Source organism: Astyanax mexicanus, chromosome 13, assembly GCF_023375975.1.
Source record: "Astyanax mexicanus isolate ESR-SI-001 chromosome 13, AstMex3_surface, whole genome shotgun sequence".
NCBI classification, from domain to species: Eukaryota; Metazoa; Chordata; class Actinopteri; order Characiformes; family Acestrorhamphidae; genus Astyanax; species Astyanax mexicanus.
This window is the reverse complement of record NC_064420.1, coordinates 5,549,017-5,572,179: the sequence shown is the minus strand read 5'-3', so window position 1 is coordinate 5,572,179 and position 23,163 is coordinate 5,549,017.

Sequence of the window (23,163 nt, the reverse complement as noted above, 5' to 3'; positions counted from 1 at the left end):
TTAGTACAACGACAATCTCCTCTTCGCACAGAAGAGCTCAGAACACCAGGATCAGAACAGAGAACACAAGGTCAGCCATGCTGCTGCGTCTCTGGGTTAAGTGCCGTGCCGAAGCTCCCAAAACATGGGTTTTGAACCCAAAACCTTGTGATTGATTACCCAGTCTAACCGCTGCTCTTTAAACCCCATAAATAGAATCCACGCCTCCAGATGAGGCTGCGACTCCAATGCAGCACCTCGGACCACACTGCCAAGCTGCTGAGATGTTCCCGTACATGATAAGAATTAATTAGCGCCAGAAGTGTGTATTTCCCAGATAAGATCCCTGTGTGTGGAGAAAACCAGGCACTATTCATCCCCTGCCCAACACAATCCCAAAAGTGAAACATGGTGGTGGCAGTTTCATGATATGGGGGTGTTTTTCAGCTGCAAGGAGAGGACGACTGGTTGCTATTGAAGGAAAGATGAATGCAGCCAAGTACCAAGAAATATCCCGGAAGAAAAGCTCTTCCAGAGTGTTCTCGACCTCAGACTGGGCCAAAGGTGCACCTTCCAACAAGACAATGACCCTAAGCATACAGCTAAATTGTTAATGAAGGAGAACAGAAGGTCAGCCATGCTGCTGCGTCTCTGGGTTAAGTGCCGTGCCAAAGCAGCCAAAATGTGGGTTTTGAACCCACAACCTTGTGATTAATTACCCAGTCCTCTAACTTCTGCTCTTTAAACCCCATAAATAGAATCCACGCCTCCAGATGAGGCTGCGACCCCAATGCAGCGCCTCGGACCACACTGCCAAGCTGCTGAGAAGCATGTTCCTGTACATGATAAGAATTAATTAGCGCCAGAAGTGTGTGTTTCCCAGATAAGATCCCCATGTGACTCCTGTATATATATATATGATATATATATATATATATATATATATATATGAATAACCCAACTAGGAACCTAAAGGTTTTCTCCATGTGTTCCATTGTTGGCTATATATATACTGTATACAGTGGTATAAAACAGTTTGGGCACCCCTGATGATCATTTTCTTGGTTTTCCTTTATCAATCATTGGTTGTTTAGATCAGCAATTAAATCAGTTAAATCAGTTATATCATATATATGGCAGAGCTGTCATTAGCTAACAAAGTTAACTAGCTAGCTAACAACATCATTTCACTGTGGAACATATGTCAGTTTAAACTACAGCTTGCTAGCTACCATTATCTGGTGCTCACCACTTTTTACGTGAAAAAAACAACAACAAAACAAACGCCATGTCCCTTTAGGGGCTCTGTATTTAATAAATAAATTTTATGTTTTTTACTTGTACTGTATATTTATCTTTACATTTGTTTTTGTTTAGTTTTTTTACTGTAAGAATCACGTAAAAAAAAAAATACTTAAACCATTTACTAGTCTTAATATATATATAGGATATCAGATCCTCCCATAACCTTCTCATTTAAAACTTTTTAAAGCAGATAAGAATACGTCTCGCTAAGCGTAATAAAGCTCAGCACCTGAAACGCTGTGTCTAAGTGAGCCGGCGCGGTGAGGGCGGCTCTCGGAGCGGCAGAGGTCCCGGCAGGGCAGCAGTGGCGCGTGCGGTTATTAAGTCAGAAGGTCAGGCGGAATTGATTCCTTCTCTGCGCTCTGAGCCGAGCTCTGGAAGCGGCGGCAGTTGTTCTGGGTCTGTATCCTCATTTTGGGGAGGTCAGTCCTGGAACTCTTCCCCTGGGGTGCTCAGCTGAATCCAGCGGAGCCAGGTGTCCTGATTCTGACACGGCCCAAAACAAGCGCTAAATCTAAACGGGAATTTTACCAGAGAAACACTTTGTGACAGAAAAATCTTTCTTAACCTACTATAGTGCTGGGAGGTATACCGGTTCATAGTGTTGCCGACTCCTCAGTAAGGAAAGTTGCTATTGGCTGTGCTAAAAAAAGTCGCTAGAAGTTGCTAAATGACGTCATTGCCTAATTGGCATAATAGGTCTTTTTGATGCTGTAAAGGATTAACGTTGTGGGCAGGGGCGCAAAAAGGGGGTATGCAGCCTATGCGACGCATAGGGCCGCTGCACTAGAGGGGGCGGCAAATCTAAGCGGAGAAACAGCCAATCAGCTTGCTGGTTTGCGGAGCGCGTTGGAAAAGTAATGACAGGACGCTGACGATTTTAAAACGTATTTCTCCCCCACCCCCCTGGATGATTTTAAAACGTATCCATAACCCTGATGATTTTAACACGTATCACTCCCCCCAGGGGCGCAGGTACTACATTTGCATACACCCTAAAACAGATGTAGTTGCGCCCCTGGTTGTGGGAGAGAAGTATAATAAAATAACTTCATTTTTACATAAATTACATAAATCAGTTTTTTGCCTTGTTGTTAAATCATATTTTTTCAGAGATTTTTTTGTTGTTTGTTTTATTTTTATTTTATTTTTATTTTAAGGCTTCTTAAGTTTGTATTATTTTCAAACCTTTTATAGACAAAATGTTCATTGATGAGCTAGCTAGCTAGATGTTTAGCTTTTTACAAAGAGGCATGTGAATGAGGTGAGTGACAGGCTACGTGGTGAGTTAAATTCAGTGATTTAGTTTCATGTCACACGCATTTATTTTCCCGGTTCTTGCAGAGGACAGAGCATTTGAGACTTTTCAGAGTCTCTAAAAGTCTCCTATAACACCACAAAAAGTCCCTAGATTTGTCGCTAGTTGTTTTTTTTGTCGCTAGAGGGTCAGAAAAGTTGTTAAATATAGTGAAAAAAAGATGCTAAGTTGGCAACTTTGCCGGTTCGTTTGGTATACCACGGGGTGAACTTGAACCGGTATGTGTTTCTCTCATACTGCCATACCGCTAGAGGGCGCTGTGAACTGCCGTGCGGAACAGAACCAACAAAGAAGAGAGTCTAAGGCTGGTCTAGATCCATCCTGCAGAGAAATCAGAAACACCTTCTGCTTCTGTTTCTACTGTATGAGTGTTTTCATCCCAGTAAAATAGAGTAGCAACTACAGATATAACTAAATATATTAATATTGTAGCTTAAAGTATGATTTTAATGTATTTGTTAACTGGAGAAAGAAGGGAATTGTAGCTGATTTAAATACTGTAATGCCTCTAATGGCTTCATAAATAACATATAGTAAATTGACTTTAAACTTGTATCTAACTTGTGCAATAGAACTTTTGAAAAAAAAAAAAATCTCTTTGAATACTTAAACAATTTAGCGTATTTTAGGTTTGTTTATAGTGTTTATGGAACTATTTATTAAAATATTTCATTTTGTAAAGGCACCCGTGTTAAATTTGTTAGCGTCACTATTTTTAAGGTCTATTGTTTACATTCTTTAGCTATTTTTTCCTGATAATAAAGTCTGATTTCTTCATATATTGTGTGATTTTGTGGGGCAAAGTAAACCCAATACTAATCAAAGCCTTAAGTTAAAGCCTGAGTGTTTTATATTATATGAACTCCTAACAGTACAGTACAACTTACTAACCTAATATTAAAGCCCAGTCATGCAAATAATAATAATAATAATAATAAAAATACAGTGAAACCATCAGAATCTTGAAAAAAGAACTCTGAGATGCATTTTTGGCCACAACGCCCAGCACTAACCCTCTTTGGCCTGAATTATATTTTCGGGAGGAAAAATAGAATTTGCGGAAGCTAAGGAACCTTAGTCCATGTGTGATGCAGGTGTCCAGTGCTGCACTGTGGACTGCCAGCAGGGGGAGCTGGTAGACATAGGGGAAGAAATAGAGTAGAGATAGAGTTGGATCTCAAAACTCCAACTCCCAGAATCCCTGGCGGTGATTAGCCTTAACCAACTGCACCTGTGCAGCACCCTACTGTATATACATCCCAGTCAAGTCAGACTTTACTGTCGCACCTTTGTAGGGTGGTGATCGGTAACACTGGGGACAATACACAACACAAGGCGGGACAAGAAAAGAGAATATCATAAAAGGCGACCGATTTGAGTTTGTTTGTTTGTGTTTTAGTTTAGTTTGTTTGAAGCTAAATGCTGCCTTTTGTTTGTACATGCCATTTTGTGGAACTTCCTTTTGTTCTGTTTCCTGCCTTTTTTTGTACCCCCAGACCTCTTTTTTTTTCAGGTGTTTTTTTTATCCCTCCAGTCTCCTTTGTGGACGTTTGCTTTTTTAAACACACTTCTTATAACATTACAATTTTAAAACTATTAATAAAACTGACTAATAAATAACAGACCATATTCATTGAAGTAAATCATTAAATTAAATAATATATACATAAATATACATATACATAAATATATTCATTATCAATATATACACACATATATAATACAAAAAAAATCTTACTGTCTGCTCTGTACTTGGATCCAACACCTACCCCAACCATAACGCCATATGGATGTGTGTCACAAAAAGGGGTGTCAAGTCTATTTGAGTCAAAAAGCCAAAGGGCTCTATTGTACTCCCTGTCGCAAAGCTTGTTGCTGCCATTAAAATAGACATACATGTGCACTACTGACTGATTAAAACCCTGACAACAGTCACCAGTCAGCAGGTGGTTTTTGTTGCATCCTAAATCCAGCTGCACCATAAATTGCTAAAAATCCCAAGATTAAAAGTCACAAGTCTCATTGATTTTGTCAAGCTGAGTCGCACACACGTCTGGATTAACATACAGTAATTATACCAAGGCAAGGCAAAGTTTCCCGCTAAACTTTTTTTTTTTAAACAACCGATTCTCTCCATGCTCAGGCGAAGCCAAAATCAAGGACTTTTTTCCACTAAATCAAAAGTTCTGGAACTGTGGAAACACCTACTTTGATCTACTGCGTAGTCAAATTTGCACAGATTACCTTTTTTAAAAAGCGTAGACGCCGTGAAATATCACAGATTAATACAGCGATAGTTCATTCACTTTTTTCATTTAATTTCTCTTGACTTATGATTTGCATTACTTATCTTCGCTGAAATCCGCGCTGTGTACGGAGATAAATGAGAGATTTGCCTTTGGAACCTGGATGCTCTGGAATTATAGGCCCACATTTCAAAGCTCAGAAGGCAATAAACTGCAGCCACTGTGGCACAAGGTTAATGAGGGGAGTCTGAAGGTGCTTTATGAGAGATTTTATCTGGTAATATACACATAGACACACAGCTAGCCATTCACACACACACACACACACACACACACACACGTGCACCCACACATAAAAGTGAGTGTGTAGATATATGGTAGTCCATGTACTAGAAGAAGATTAGATGAAAAGAAGTCCAGTAGCATAAAGAGTACTGCATTTCAGTAAAGTAGAGTACACTTTAGACAGCTTGTAAAAAACAATACATAAAAAATAAATAATAATAATTTTTATTATTAATCATCTGACTTTGTACTTGTCTTTTATATTGGAGAAAATAAGAAACAGAGTAAGTTTCTTACTAATGTACTCTGAGTGCAGATTAATAAAATATCTAATTTTTTACCTTATTTATTTTGTGCAGTTTTGATATTTCATTTTATCGTAGTAACTTTCATACAAGTAGTCGTCATGTTCCTCCTCAGTTTCCTAATGCTAAAAAAAAAATGCTCTTAAATTCACTTTGCATACATGTGCATGCTTAAATGAGTTTTTGAAGGCTGTTTTATTTTTTTTAATTAATCTTAATAATTTTGCATTGTGTGAAAGTGGGATGTGACTTAAAGACCATGAAAAAATGTCCCGGGCAACACCGGTAAAAAAAAAAAAAAAAAACCTGCTATAGAGTATTGACAGTAATGTGATATTGAGGCCACTGTAAACTCCCATAATGCATTATGATTTGTAGTAAATATCGCCGCATACTATATGAGCTAAATGTGGACCAAAAAGCAGTGGGAGTCTCGTTTCTAAGCAACAGAAAGCAGAAAAAAAGAGAAAACCACCAAATTCACCAAAATTCAAAGAAACAAAACAGCTGATGTTCAGCGTATCAACAGAATTACAGTATTTATTTTATATTTAGTCAAAACTTTGGGCAAAGCTCTTCTCATTCAGTGTGTTTTCATCCTTGTTATGATTTTTTAACATTGAAATTTTTTATTTTGAAGACGTTAAAGCTGAAGAAAATCACTGAATTTATGGTGTATCCAAAATTTTGATTGGTACTGTTGATAACATATATGGAAACACCACTCCACTTGATATAGGGACACATACAACATGTCATACAGGTGCATCTAAAAAATATAAATAGAATATCATTGAAAAGTTACTTTATTTTTCAGTATTTCAGTACAAAATGTGAAACTCATATATTACACAGATGTATTTCACACACATTTTAAGCGTTTATTTATTTTATTGTTGATGATTATGATTATGGCTCACAGCCAATGAAAACCTAAAAATCAGTGTCTCAGAAAATTAGAATATTACAGTGTATAAGACCTGTTGGTACTTTTGGCAGCAGTGTGGGCAGTGTGCCAAAAGTCCTGCTGGAAAATGAAATCCGCATCTCTATAAAAGTTATAAAAGTCAGTAGCAGAGGGAAGAAGCATGAAGTGCTGTGAGATTTTGTGGGAAAACAAAACTGCACTGACTTTAGACTTGATATAAATAGAACACAGTGGATCAACACCAGCAGATGATGGACATGTCTCTCCAAACAAACCATCACTGATTGGTGGAAACTTCACACTAGACCCCAAAAAGTTTGGACTGTGTGTCTCTCCACTCTTCCTCCAGACTCTTCCAGGTCCCTTGATTGACAAATAAAAAAGGAAAATTTACTAAATTTACTGATGGTCAGTGACGGTTTTGTCATCTGCTGGTGTTGATCCACTGTGTTTTATTAAGTCTAAAGTCAATGCAGTTTTGTTTTACCGGAAAACCTTAGTTTAGTTGGTTGGTTGGTTGGTTTCCATATTGTTCATTGGTTTTTGGGCTAGATTGCTAGTCCTACTGGCTGCTACAAGTCAGTATTATTTGTTTGATAGTACTGCTTCCAAGTCTGAAAGTACTGATTATTTCTTTATTTTCTTTTTGTATAGTTTTTTTTTTCTTTCCTATTTTTGATTTTTTTTTTTTTTCCATTACAGCACTTCATGCTTCCCTCTGCTACTGACAACTTTTATGGAGATGCAGATTTCATTTTCCAGCAGGACTTGGCACACTGCCCACAGTACTGCCAAAAGTTGAGATGCACCAGTATATTGTATTTCTGTGTGGGATAGATAGATAAATATTCGGTTGGAAACCACTGGACTGTTCCTTCTAAGTAAATGCTAAGCAATAGTTCTCCACGGGTGCCTTAAGGACACGTCTTAACCTTAACCTGTGCTGGAGCTGAACGGCACTCTGGGACATAAAAAAATATATATATATATATAAATAAATAAATGTATAAACATATAAAATCATGCAGCGAGGCTGAGGAAAGCCTCCGCTCAGAATCTGAACGCCTCCATAATACTGGCAAGCCAACGTCTTCATAAATGCCTCCTGTTCTCTGGGGACTCAAGGTGGAAGCTTGTGCTCGGAGGACTTCGCGTGAGTGTGTGTGAGCGCGTGTGCCCGGCCTGCATGAATAAGCAAGTCCATGCGTGGATCGCGGTCTGTTTGCTCATTATGTATGTTTGGGGTGGAGGGGGGGTTGGGGGCACGCTCGGGCCATCCTCAGGAGATGAAAGTTTGTAAACATGAATAACAATTAGGTGCGGGTCTTTTGGGCAGGTAATCTGCATGTGAGCTCTGCTGGCATGCTTTTTTTTTTCCACACCCACTCTATATTCATTCACTTTGTAGTGGGGAGGGTGGAGGGGGGGGGTGGAGTTAGGTGTGGGCAAATTGTGTGGCGCATCTGCGTCTGTATTTGCATGTGATGGGCACACAAAAACATAGGCGACGTTTGGTTTTCCATTTGGGCAAAGACTAAATCTCCTCTTCTAAAATAGACTTTAAAGCAGATTAAGCCCAGGGATGGGTTCATAACATATTATAATGCATTCATAAGGCATTATAAACATGGCTATAAATGTTTATAAAAATGCATAACCTATTATGGCCATGTTTGTTAAGCATTATAACCTGTGATCATAATACATTATAAGCTGTGCTTATAATATATATATATATATATATATATATATATATATATATATATATATATATATATATATATATATATGTGTGTGTGTTAAAGTAGTATATCTCTATCATTCATAATCTACAATTCTACAACAAGTCTGGCACTTCACTTAGAGCACACAAAGTGCTGTTATAATACATTATAATTGACTATAACTAATATTATATTCAAGACAAGGACAATTTATGAGTGGTTAAAATATATTTATAGGATTATTGAGGGTGTGTTTATAAGTTGGAAGCTTTTTTAGTTATGATAAAGTCTGCAAGCTGGGACTGAGTTTCTTGGTATTGATGTATAACATGTTATAAACACAGCTATTAATGCTATTAATAATTATAATCACAGTTCATGATGCATAATAAACATGGTTATATATAAATATAAATATATATATATATATATATATATATATATATATATATATATATATATATATATATATATATATATATATATAAGTGAGATATCAGCGTAAGCCTGTGCACGTTACACCGTTTTACCGGCCAGTCTGGGCCTGGATAAATAACTGTTTACTCGCATGGAGAGACTGGTCTCTGGGGAGAAACGTGCAGGTGTTGCGCACCTGCCGAGTGGGCAAACAAATAAACAAACCCCTGTTAAAGAGGGAGGTGTGGGTAAAGCTCAGCTTAGAACAGTGTTGTTCAATCATAGTCTGGCTCCTTTTTTTTTTTGCACGTAAACTGATAAACATCATTACCAAAAAAAAAAAAAAAATTGTAATATAACAGATAGTACACTATAAGATCACTAAAATAAGAAACAAATGAGTGAATGAATGCCATGTGAGTTTTTGTGCTCATCTGGTATAATGCTGCTTTAGTCTGCTGTAGGAGTGAGCGGGGAGAAACAATAAGATTTTGGATCTTGCTCATGAATATTCATACATGCAAAAATATTGCCTAAACATATTGGCTAACAGCACTGCGACACCAGGAGGCAGCAAGACAGACAACAGTTTTGAAATAAAGCCCTAATGTTCTTTTTGCTCAGCAGAGGTTTTTGTCTTGGCGCTGCCATCCATGCAGACAATTTTTGACCAGTCTTTTTCTTATGGTGGAGTCATGAACGCTGACCTTTACTGAGGAAAGCGATGACTGCAGTTCTTTAGATGTTATTGTGGGGACTTTTGTGACCTTTTGGATGAGTCGTCACTGTGCTCTTGGGGTAACATTGGTCGGCCAGCCACTCCTGGGAAGGTTCACCACTGTTTTGTGGATAAAGCCTCTCACTGTGGTTTGTTGGAGTCCCAGAACTTTATAAATGGCTTTATAAACATTTCTAATAGAATAATAGATTCCAATTACTTTCTTTTCTTTTATTATTTGTTACTGAATTTCTTTACTGGTATGAAGTCTAGCTTTTGAGGATCTTTTGGTCTACTTGGCTTTGTCAGGCAGGTCTTATTTAAGTCATGTCTAGATTTTGAAAAGGTATGGCAGTAATCAGGTCTGGGTGTGGCTAGAGAAATTGAACTCAGATGTTTTAACTGGGAGGGCAAACTTTGGATTTGGATATTTTTCTCCCTTAATCATAAAAGTCTTCTTTTAAAAATAGCATGTGTTGTTTTTGATTAATATTTGAATTAGTTTAAGGGGGGGGGGGGGGCAGTGGATAAGGGTATTTGCCTGTGGACTCATGCTAGCTTTGGGTTTATGCTTCTTTTGGTTTAAAATAAAGTTGGTAAAGATGCCCTGCCCTTGTTACTCTAATTTAATGCTTTTAAATAAGTCAAATAATAGTTATTTAATAATAAAGCAATGATTCTTGGATTAAAGGTCTATAGGTTGCACTTTTTCTTTCAGCAAAAGGATTAAGGAGTTTTTGTTTCCAGTTGTGTCAAAGGAAATCGAATTTGATGTCCTTCAACTCCACTTTCTCCCGCATTGAGTTGAGTTGAGTGAAGCCTGAGAGCTTTGAGTGAGTGACACGGCCATAGGATGCATCAGCACGTCCAGCGGTCAGGCCGGCATCGGGGGAGCAGCTAAATTAGAACTCCAGGGCTTATAGGGTTTGATGGAGGGCAGCTGATGAGCTGACGGCAGTGCGCTTTATTGACACATTGATATGGCACTGATGATTAATTAAGAGCTCTGGGTGTAATCTGGGTGTTATCTCTCTGCCGAGATGGACCATGTGAAGGTGACTTTGGAGCGGCAAGCTCCCTTCCATCCTTCCTCCGTGGCCAAACCTCGCCTGAGCACTGGAAGGTCTATGCAGGTAAACAAACTACTGACTAACCCCCCCAAATCCCCCCCAACACACAAACACCCCTCCCTTTATTCTCCTTAGAGATAGGCTTAAGACTTTAATCCCGACCCAGTGACATGCTCATCCCCAGTCAATAGGGTAAAGAGATGCTTGTGTTGGGGATGTGTGCTGGAGTCCAAAGACTGGCACTAGAGGAAGCATCCTGCATCATAAATAGGGGCTCACTGTTCAATAAAAGGCATGTACAATATATACACTACTCAATAACAGTGCTATACACCAACCAGACACTTAGATAAAGGGGAACTCCGGTGTAAAATGGACTTTTATTGTGGTAAAACATGATAAAAAAAGTGCTTACCTTTGATGAATAGCTCCGTTATTCCACGGCGTTCTTAGATCCAGAAATTGTAACAGTTTGTCCAAACACCCTCCATACTGGGTGACACAGGGCATAATTTGCCCCGATAAAATGCTTTTCCAATGTTATCCAGCTCAAAGTAGCTCCATATCTCGTTACTAGAATCCCTAGAGAGCCCTGACATTTAAGACAAGGCATTAATAACTTAAAAAAGTGCAAGAAGCTTATTAAAAAAAAAACTGTTTACATCCTATAACGCTAGCTTCAGCTCCGAGTGCCGCCATTACTGTACTGATAATAACAGACAGATTTTTGGGGGCAAATTATGCCCTGTGTCACCCAGTGTTTGGACAAACTGTTTAGGATCTGCAGGTGCCTTGCACAGCTCAAAATGCGTAAAAGTGATGTACTAATTCTCTTAAAAAATCATGGCTGTCATCAGTGTGTCACTTGTCATTCCCTTTAAGAACCAGGTGAGCTCTGACTTTGGCGTGACTTTGGCAGCTCTGAACTTTTGTGCGTCTCAGCAGAGGACACTGACCTGCGCATTCACTGTCTGAAGATACACCAGCAGCTCATTTAAATGAACACCAATGTTATTTTATTCTTTATTCTGTTTATTGTTGAGGTAAAAGTTGGGTTTGTTGGTTGGCTGCTGTCAGGGTTTTAATCAGTCAGTAGAGTACCTGTGTTTCCCGCCACCAAAATAAAAAACACTCCATAAATTTACCTGAACACACCTCACTTCCAGACCACCACACCCATCAGTTTAGAAAATAGACTGTTGATGGGGTGTAGGATAGCAACGAGCATTGCGACGCGCCTTGTGCAGGGTGTATGATAGGGCCTTTTTTTATATTATTGAAATGAAAAAACTTATATGACTAAAGTTTAAAAATATAATATCCAGGCAAAACCTAGAAAACAATATAATCATAATATAAACAATGAGACTTTGATTATACTAAGCAAAATTACGTAAGCAAGGTACATACGTACTATGCAAAAAAATGGTGTCAGGAACCATATGCTTCTATGAGACGTTTAGATGCTCCCTTATTGTGATGTCACAAAAAGAATTCTGCATAGATCCATCCTGGCATCACTCCTCACCTGTCAACTCTCACCAGAGCCCTACCCAATAGATCAGATAAAGACATTTCCGTCTGCCGATTAAGGACCTCAGACAGTATACAGCAGGACTAGCCAGCAGACTTTGTCTGACGGGGGATCTGTATTTAAATTATGAGAATCAGAAGGTGTTGCCAAACTTTAGAATGTCCACTCTTTTATTTGATTTGGTTGGGGGCAAGCTGCATGACCTGGATTCGAACCAGCGAGCTACCAAACATAGTGGCAGTGCCTTAGTCCACTGGACCATCAGAGCCCAAAAACATAATCTTTTTAAAACACTAAGCTTTCCATCCCCAGTCTTTATATTACTTTATATTACTTATAAACATCATATTTATTAACCAAACAACAGGGTCAAGGTGAACAAAGTCTCCTACAACTAAAGTAGCGTTAATGCTAATAGAGTTCCCTTCACGCCTCTTCTCCTGTCTCTACTGCCTGATTTCTCTTATCCTCTCCAGCGTGCTCCGCGCTCAGTCCCGTTCCTCAGCTCTTGGCCGGAGGAGCTCGGAGGAGCTCCAGCTTAACGCTGTGCCCTCAGGTTTTTCATCCATCTTTGTTAGCACGCCGCATGCTAGCTCTCTGCAGGCTAGCCTAAGACTGATTACCTACCTCTTCTCAATCCAGCCCAGCTGCACGTATTACCATGCTCCAGCACTTTGTAATTGTCACAACTGCCACTTTCGCTTAAACACGGCTGTAGTATTTTGTTTCAGTGTGCCGCTGAAGCCGGTGATAGAGTTTCAAAGCCTGGAGTTATATTAGATGCAACTTTTTTGGAGCATCTATACACCTAACATTAACTTTATATAATATATATTCAGGGTAACACTTTATTTTAAGGAACACAAATTAGGCGCTTATTCATGTCTTATTATTTGCTTAATAACGCCTTAATTACACATTTGTAAATGATTTATTCACTACTTATTAGGCTTTATTATGTGCTATAAGTGTTATTGGTGCTTACTTTGGGGTCTGTTATGTGGAAATGATTAATAACAGCTGTATTAGTTCTTATAATGCACAATAAACAGTTATTATAGTTAGCACCCTGTTAAGCAGATTAGATTATTAAGCATTAACTATTAGCTAATTCTACATGTTATTAGTGTTATTATAATTGGCCGCAGTTTGATTTATGTGAGTTTATGGCAAGGTTATGGCTGTGCTGGAGTTTATTGAGTTAATAAGGGGTTAATAAGTCGCTAATAGACCAAGATGTGTACCATATTCTAAAGTGACGTTCTGTTTAACACCAATTAGACACTAAAAAGTACTGAATAAATATTTAATCAATCACAGACCCCTAATTAAAAAACACCAATAACACTTAAAGGTCACCTTCCGTCGTTTTTTCTTTCATTTTAAAATGTCTAGTTGTGGTCTCTAGTATGAATGAATGACATGTGAGCCGTTTTTGTAAAAAAAAAAGTGCTCAGGTGTCTCTGTATAGCTCTTTTTTAATGGACTGTTTTAGGGGTGTGTCCAAAATGACCGGATTCCAGCTTTGCTCATGAATATTCATACATGCAAACAGCATGCAAATATCTCTCCTCTGATTGGCTAGGAGCACTGCGACGCCCCTCCACCGCTCTGCCGCTCACTGCGTCGCTTCAGCTCCGCCTCTGGGAGTTTCTCGAGCCAAGGTGGGCTGGTCTGTGAGTTTCTGCCTACGTAGGCAGAAAGATAATTCAAAATTCACCCGTTTTTCGGAGGGGGGGAGGGGGGATTTCTTTGCTTAGCTCCTGCAGACAATGGGGGCTGCAAAACAGTTTAATGTGCAGGTGTACACATTCAACTCGGAGAGACCTACTGTATTCCACAAAAAACAAGAAAAATCGGATTTTCGCGGAAGGTGACCTTTAATAACACAGAACAAAGCCTAATAAGTAGTGAATAAATCATTTATAAATGTCTAATTAAGGCTTTATTAAGCATAATAATAAGGCATTAATGAGTGCCTATTTTGTGTTCCTTAAAATAATGTGTTACCTAAATGAACATTGTTGTTTCTTTCTATAAACTACAGACAACATTTCTCCCAAATTCCAAATACAAATATTCTCATTTAGAGCATTTATTTGCAGAAAATGAGAAATGGCTGAAATAACAAAAAAGATGCAGAGCTTTCAGACCTCAAACAATGGAAATAAAACCACAAGTTCATATTCATAAAGTTTTAAAAGTCCAGAAATCAAGATTTGGTGGAATAAATAAATAAATGATTTTTAATCACAGTTTTCATGCACCTTGGCATCATTTTCTCCTCCACCAGTCTTGCACACTGCTTTTAATAAATGATCGACATCACCGTAGGAGTGATGAGGGGAAGGAGTGCCATCTACCCACTCAGAGAGAGCAAGGCTTAATGTGCTCTCTCAGGGCTCCGGCAGCTGATGGCATCGCATTACCAGGCATCATTTTACCAGTTTTGGCCCCAACATACTGCTGTAATTCATTGTTTTTATGGAATATTTTATGGATATGGATTAAATTTGGATACTGTTCTCGTTAATCCCACCACACATTTCCCAGGAATGTCTTCGCCAGACAATGACACTTCATTCCCAGACCTTCAAGGATTTATGGGACCAGCTGGAATGCCAGCTTCACTATGTGTTGCTACTAATAGCATGACGTCCAATTGGCAATTGCCATGGAACGCCATAAGGTTACACAATATTACAAATATATTCTATTTTGTTTCCTTAAAGACAAGAGCTGTGAGAGTTGTGCAATGACAATATTTTACCACTGGTACCAATAGTGTACCTCAGTCAATACTTCAATCAACAGTTGTCTTGTTAGTTTTGGGATGCTGCATTGACTTATAGAGTATTTACACCCAGTACGGTCCGCCCCCAGTGACCTGACAATAAGCAGGTGTGGTTTGCCTCAATAACTGGCATCATTGTTGATTTCCCAATATGGGAATTGTGCTTGTAATATAACCTGCATCTACACCCAGTCCCTGTCATTCTTCCAGTCAATTCCCACATCTTATTATGCCCTAAGCTATCGCATTTGGCCTATTCCCTGTGAGCTTGATGGTACGATCAAACACTAGATTGGATAAAGCAGAATATACATATGGAGAAGTGGCCATAATCCCCCCCGCTTCCCTCGACAAATCCAATCGCAGTCACAGATAGGTACAGTCAGCTGAGATGAGATTGAGGACCACGAGCGCTTAGGTTGACTTAATGCAATGTGACATTGTTATGAGCGGCGCCTTCGCGCTCCTCCAGTGATGCAATTTGAGCTCAGACAAAATGAAAAAGCGCCGCTACTGCAGACTGAAAGCATATGCGCTCCGGCTTTATGAAGAAAAAAAAAACGTCCAGATCATCTTTCCTCATACATGTGGATTTGATGACTGATGAAGGATCGAGTGTGCAGGTACTCTTTCTTAAGACTAGTAAGAATCGAGCCCAGGCTTAAGGACTTTTCCCTCTTATAGTTTTGCACTGAAGTTTGGGCAATTAAAATAGCCAGAAAGAAACAACTTTACAGACCTGTGAGTTCATTGTTAAATTAAGGACAAAAAAGGAGTGGGAGTCCCTGATGCACAACTGTGCAAGAAGCAGCTAGTAAAATAAAAAAAAAAATATTCTGAAATACGAGTCGATCAAGAAAAGCACCTGTGTCTACGTCAACTCGAGAATTAGTATTCATGGCCTCGCCCACATAGGCTCATGACTGCTCACAGGCAGAAGCCGGGCAGCAACGTTGTCTCGTCAGATAGGAGCTAACAGCGCTAGGAACAGCATGGCAGTTCATTCATGTGTTATTTGTGCAAATATCACATCAGTGTTCTATGCTTTACCCAGTCATTCAGAGCTAACGAACAAATGGTTAGAGTTTGTCTATGAAGGAACACCACCAGTCAAGTACAAAAGTAAAAATCCACCCCAGGGTTTTGTTGCAACTGCCTGGGCGGCTCTGCTGCAGCTCAGCCAAACAAAACCACGGGGTGGATTTTTACTTTCTGGACCTGAACTACCCACTTCTTTGTGTTTACATAGGTTTACACAGGATCTCCAGTGGATTTTGCGATTTACAGAGACTCTAAGACTAGATCAGTGACTGATCTGCACTTAGCATTGCATTACACATGTTGTAAAGCAACATATGACATTGCAATGACTGTTATTAGTGTAAAAAAAATATATATATATTTTAAAACGTTTTAACTGTTGTCCGTCTCGCTGCATCACAGTGCTGTTAGCCAATCAGATGCGATATGTTTGCATGTATGAATGTTCATGAGAAGCAGCGTTATACCCGATCACATGGCACCGTTAAGGGAAATGGCTACACATTAACAATGATTGTCAGTGTGTAGGAGGACACACAGTATGCAAATGAGAGTAAATGATGCCAGGAGCCAATGGATTAGATATTAGACTTAATCATCAAGGCAGTGCCCCCAAGAACCCTTTAAGATGCTTTTGTTTGTAAAAGTGCAGGAGTGTTTGTTTAATTTGTTCAATTAATGCAGCTTTATTTGCATTAAATAAATAAATGAGTAAATGAATAAATTAATAGCAAGACCTCCAGAGAAGAGCAGGAACATGAGAGAGAGAAGGGGGGGGCAGAGAGATGAACGGATGAAGAGAGAGACAGACGTAACGGACAGAGAGAGAGAGAGGCAGATGGATGGAGAGAGAGAGATGGACGGAGAGAAAGATGGATAGAGAGAGAGAGACAGACAGATGGATGGAGAGCGAGAGAAAGAGAGACGGACAGAGAGAGAGAGACAGACAGATGGATGGAGAGCGAGAGAAAGAGAGACGGACAGCGAGAGAGAGACAGACAAATGGATGGAGAGAGAGAGATGGACAGAGAAAGAGAGAGAAGGACGGAGAGTGAAAGACGGACAGGTGGACAGAGAGAGACAGACGGGGAAAGAGATGGACGGACAGAGGGATGACAGGACTGAGAGAGAGATGGACAAAGACAGACAAAGAGACAGATGGATGGAGAGAGAGAGACTGATGGATGGAGAGAGACAGACGGACATAGAGAGAGAGAGAGATTGACGGACGGAGAAAGTGAGAGAAGGACAGAGAGAGAAAGACGGACAGGTGGACTGAGAGAGAGACAAACAGATGGACAGAAAGATAGAGACAGACAAAGAGAGAGAGGGACAGATGGATGGATGGAGAGAGAGAGAGAAGGACGGACAGACGGAGAGACAGTGAGAGAAAGAGAGTGAGAGAAAGGGAGATCGACAGACAGAAAAAGAGGGAGAGAGAGAGAGAGAGAAATAGAGAAAGAGGGAGAGAAATGGACACAGACAACAAGAAAGATGGAGAGAGAGATAGAGAAACAAAGAGAGAAAGATGGAGAGAAATAGAGAGAAAGAGGGAGAGAGAGAGAGAGAGTCATGGCTCCCTGTGCCGCTTGCCCCCATGTGCTCGGGGATAAGGGTACACTAATTTGATTTCATGGCATGCTGTTGAAGATGCATTAATCTCTCTCAGACCATCATACACCCCTGAGCTGAGAGAGAGAGAGAGAGAGAGAGAGAGAGAGAAAGAGAGAGAGAGGAGGGAGGTAGTGGGTAGAGAGGGGTTGATGAGGGACAGGGTGGTGGGGTGGCGTAGAATACGTACGTGCCTTCCATGCAAAGCAGAGTCCCCTGCTGCCACTGGAACTGCATTTCATATATACACCACGGCACAATGCACCATCTAACTTATGCATTATCTACCTTTCCTTTATACCTCCTCTGGGTCATTAAAGATGACAAACACTCCATACACTCACTGACAAAAAGTAAGTAAATACAGCTCCACCAAGCTGAACTGCTTGAATTTTTTGCACCAGGAGTAAAGCAGCATAAAGTCATCCAAAAGCAGTGTGTAAGACTGGTGGAGGAGAACATGATGTCAAGATGCATGAAAACCTTCGATTTAAAACCAAATAATGATTTCTGAACTCTTAAAACTTTATAACCATAAACGTGTCTGCTTTGCATTATTTAAGTCCTGAAAGCTGCACTTCTTCAATATTCAAAAGAATTAGCCGGTAATTCACTCTAACTGAAGCTCTCCGTGTTCTACTCCACCACATACAGGTAACCTAGCAACAATGCAGCGCTTACAAACCAAACACAAACCAAATACGATTTGTCATTATACACCACTGGGAGCCGCTGGATCCCACAGGCACAGTGAGGAAATGCCCAAATTCCAGATAAAAATATTGTCATTTAGAGCATTTTTTTGCAGAAAATGAGACATGGCTGAAATTCAGACCTCAAATAATGCAAAGAAAAGTTTATATTCATGCAATTTTAACATGTTAATTTTAATTTTAATCACAGCATGTGTGCATCTTGGCATCATGTTCTCCTCCACCAGTCTTACACACTGCTTTTGGATACATTTATGCTGCTTCATATTCATAATTATTCATAAAATAATTCAAGCAGTTCAGATTGGTGGTTTGATGGCTTGTGATCATCCGTCTTCCTCTTGATTATATTTCAGAGGTTTTCAATTTGGTAAAATCAAAGAAACGATGAGTGTATTTCATTGCCATGTAAAAGTCAGAATCTGAAAGCAAACTTTTGCTCGTTTTTTTTTTTTTTTTTTTTTTTTGAAAGCAACCTTCTGCTACTTTGATAAATCACCATCAGTGGAAGTGTGTGACAGGGAGGTGGCCATGCCCGAAGGCCTGGCTTACTGTCGGCCTCGGCCGGCGTGAAAATAACCAAAGTCGAGCTATCAAAAGCAAAGAATTACAGCTCAGAGACTGCTTTCCATATCCGGTTTCAGAGGGGATAAAATAAACTTCCCGAAAGACCTAATATGCTCCACGCCACCGACAGTCTGTGGAAATCAAAGAAAGGAGGGCTGTGTGGTGGAATTAGATGCCTTCTTTTCTCAAACGGAACGTACCTCAGGGATCCTCCCTCCCTCCCCTCCCCTTCCCTCTGTTCCCCTCGGCCCGCCCAAATCAGCTTCTGGACACCCGACGCTGCTCTCCGCCGGCTTCTCTCGCCTCGCACGGGGCTCCATTTGAAGAAGCCGGTGGCGGAGGCATCAAACGCCTCGTGCCAAGTCAAACACGGACCCCCGCGCTCTCCGGCTTTACAAAGGGGCCACGATAAAGGCATGGAGATATGAAAATGCACTTCACAGGAGGTTGTGGAGAAGCAATTTCCACCCTCCCATTTCTGTCGCTTTGTGACCGGGTAAGAATTTCAGCCTCTGATGTGGCGCTGAATTTTGTCTCGTAGGGTCTGCCGCGACTAGGGCCGATCACGAGGGATGGACGCAGTGAAAGTGGGAGTGAAACAAGGGAATATATCTGTTTTATGGTCACTTTGATTTAGATTCAGTCTGGTCTGTGATCTCAGAGCTCATAATGCCTTGTGTTCCATACATTTTTACACAATTTTCTGAACTTTCTACTCCTTACATTTTAAAGAAATAGCCTCGTTACTTCATTCCGGCTTCTCATCGTTCAATAAAACCCCTATCCAGATAAATCTCTCCATCCAGATAGAGTGAATCTGATTGTGATTGGATGGAAGACAGCAAGTCTTCGTGATGCATCAAGAGCCACGGTATCCAGAGTAATATCAGCATTAACCACCAAGAAGGACAAACCACATCCAACAGGATTAACTGTGGACGCTGTAAGAGGAAGCTGTCTGAAAGGGATGTTCGGGTGCTAACCAGGATTGTATCCAATAAAAAACATAAAACCACGGCTGATTAAATCATGGCAGAATTCAATGTGCACCTCAACTCTCCTGTTCTCCTGTTCCTTACCTCTAACCTCTAAGTTAGTTAGGATAATTCACTCGTTTTTCATAAAAAAAAAACTTTTTTTAATGTTTCAGTACTTTATTACTTTTAAAAGACCAACATATAAAACAATAGTTTTACAAAACATTGAAACATAACACTGCAATTTTGTTTTAGTTTTTTTTTAGTTTTTTTAGCCGGAGATGGTTGCAAATATGTGATATGGACCATTTATTTATCATATTATATGTTGATTACACTGATTAAGGCAAGCAGGAGAAGTTTCATACTGGAAAAAATACTACGGACAACATTCCTTCCAAATTCCAAATAAAAATATTTTAATTTTGAGCATTTATGTGCAGAAAATTAAAAATGGCTGAAATAACGAAAAAAGATGCAGAGCTTTCAGATAATGTCAAATAATGCCAAATTTTTATGCATCTTGGCATCATGTTCTCCTCCTTCCACTAGTCTTACACACTGCTTTTGGATAACTTTGTGCTGCTTTACTCCTGGTGCAAAAATTCAAGCAGTTCAGCTTGGTTTAATGGCTTGTGATCATCCATCTTCCTCTTGATTATTATATTCCAGAGCTTTCAATTTGGTAAAATAAAAAAAACTCATCATTAAGTGGTCACTTTTTCATTTTTTTTCCAGAGCTGTATATGTCCTATAATATGTCCTATTTCCTGTCAGAAAGTGACAATACACATGTATGATATAAAAGATGATGTGAGGGATCTGAGAGAGTGGGAGGCAAGAAATACTTCAAAATTTCGACGAGGGTTTTTTTAATTATAGAAGGATTAACGCAAGGGCCGTGTTGACATTTGTTGGTGGATAAACACAATTAAGGGAAAGGTTGTTGGTATTCGAGGATCACAAGCACTCCTCTTGTGTTTTCACAGATGTGCGTTTCCCGCAGACTATCGTAACTGATTTGACATAGCAGCACGGGTGTAGCAGCTCTTCGGGCGAGCATGGTGGTGCTTTTTTTTGAACGCACCTCGGCGCATGATGGGCTGCTGCATATCAACATCTCGTCAGCCATGAAAAGGGCCGCTGGGAGGTTAATTCAAGTGCCCAATGCATGAAGAACGGCTAGCCGCGGCGGAATTTGATTAGCTTCCCGTGCTCGGTAAATAAGTGAATTAATGGAAGCTATTGTCCTTGAGATTTATTCTCTGAAAGCCCTCGTGGGACGCGGAGAGCAAATGAACCTCCGTTAGAGGGTCCGTCTGCGTGGAGAGGATGCGTGTTAGAAGTAGGGAATTATATTATGCAGCCCTGGAAGAAGCTGGTAGTTTTGCAGCACTAGTGGAGGAAATGTCCTCTCATTAGTATACGGGACATTCCAGGATTTTGGTACATTTCAGTCATATATTTATTAAATACAGGTAATAGACTATCAAGACAAAGTTTGATTCGTCAAGCTCAGGTATCAAAGCAGTTTTTTTTTTTGTTAAATTAGATTATGCAATATATTTGGCAACTTACAGTAACAGGGTTGCGAGTAACAAGGTTGCAAGCATGCTAACTGTAAAATGTAGCTATGTATACAAGATCAAGGACAAATATGGTTACATAAGTATATAAAGTCAATTTTGACTCTACTCATTATTACGAGTCTTACAATATGAGTAACAGGGTTGCGAGTAACAGGGTTGCAAATCTAGGCTAAGTTGTGGTTTACCCCAGGAACAGTTAGCATGCTAACTGTAAAATGTAGCTATGTATACAAGATCAAGGACAAACATGGTTATATAAGTATATAAAGTCAATTTTGACTCTACTCATTATTACGAGTCTTACAATATGAGTAACAGGGTTGCGAGTAACAGGGTTGCAAATCTAGGCTAAGTTGTGGTTTAACCCAGGAACAGTTAGCATGCTAACTGTAAAATGTAGCTATGTATACAAGATCAAGGACAAACATGGTTATATAAGTATATAAAGTCAATTTTGACTCTACTCATTATTACGAGTCTTACAATATGAGTAACAGGGTTGCGAGTAACAGGGTTGCAAATTTAGGCTAAGTTGTGGTTTACTCCAGGAACAGTTAGCATGCTAACTGTAAAATGTAGCTATGTATACAAGATCAAGGACAAACATGGTTATATAAGTATATAAAGTAAATTTAGACTCTACTCATTATTACGAGTCTTACAATATGAGTAACAGGGTTGAGTTCACTGAGTGACACACACAACTTGGACAAAACTCAAAAAAATTGTTAGAGCACTTACTCTTGGTCTTGCCATGTGAACAGAAAATGCCCTTGTGATGTCACTTCCTTTGTGCCAGTAGACAATAAATATTTTGAACTCTTTCTCTGCCAGGTAAAATTCCTTATGGTAACAGGGTTGAGCGCATGTTGTTGTGGGACACGACTTAATAGCATAAAAATTTGAACATGCAATACAGTGTAGACCAAAGAAGTAGTTTTCATAAAGGAGTAAAGGAGATGCATATCAACAATATAAAAGAGGCAGTGATTTATTTAGAGCTTATTTTAATTGTTAAATTTGCCAAAGGATTTGGTCACCCAATATGTGTGGGACAAGAGAAAACGGCCATTTTTTGAGGTGGTCCAAAGGTGTTTGGTCTTTTGAATGATATCTAAAGAGCTCATTTTTCCACCATATTTTACAGTTTGTCTTACTGTAAATGATCTCATGCCCCCTGAACTTTGAACTCTTCTACAATTCCAGCCCCATGAATCCTGACATTATCGTCTTGGAATGTGGTCGTGTCATCAGGGAAAGAAATATAAAATCCATTGATCCAGGAATAAGCTATATAATATATTCAGTATATTCAGGTAGTCAGCTGACCTCATTCTTTCAGCACATACTGTTGCTGAACCTAAACCTGACCAACCAAGTCTTTCCCCACAGGCTTGTCTGGTAGGCACTTGTGTGTCTTGTGTTCCCAGTCATGTGCTTTTTTGAGCACATGGCATTGTTTTGTTGCTGTTCTGTCTCCACCCTAGCCCCGCCCTGACCATTAGTGATCTCACCTTGTGTCTGGTTTGTAACCCCGCCCCCTCATTATCCTGGCCCAGGTGTTCCACTGTCAGGTCTGTTGTTTTTTGTGCTGCTTGTTTGTTGTTTCTTATTTTAAGTCTTCTTTGTTTTGTTTCCTTAATATACTTTTTTTTGGTCATGTTTTTCTTGTTTTTTTGTAGTTGAGTTTTCTTAGTTCTATATTGTGTTTTATATTTCGTTACCCGTGTTTGCTTTCAGTTTTGATTTACCTGCATAACAGCGCTAGACGTGATGAAGAACATTCGCTGCTTTGCTGCTTCAGGGTCTAGACAACTTACTGTAATAGATGGAACCTAAAAGTCTGCTGTTTACCAGAAAATCCAGAAAGAGAATGTCCGGCCATCTGTTTGTGACCTCAAGCTCAGAATTACTTGGGTTCTGCAGCAGGACAATGACCCAAAGCATACAAACCAATCCACTCACTGAATCGCTTAAAATTAGGTGAATTAAAACAGTTCTTTGAATAAAATCCTCCACAGAGATGTGAAAGACTCGTTGCC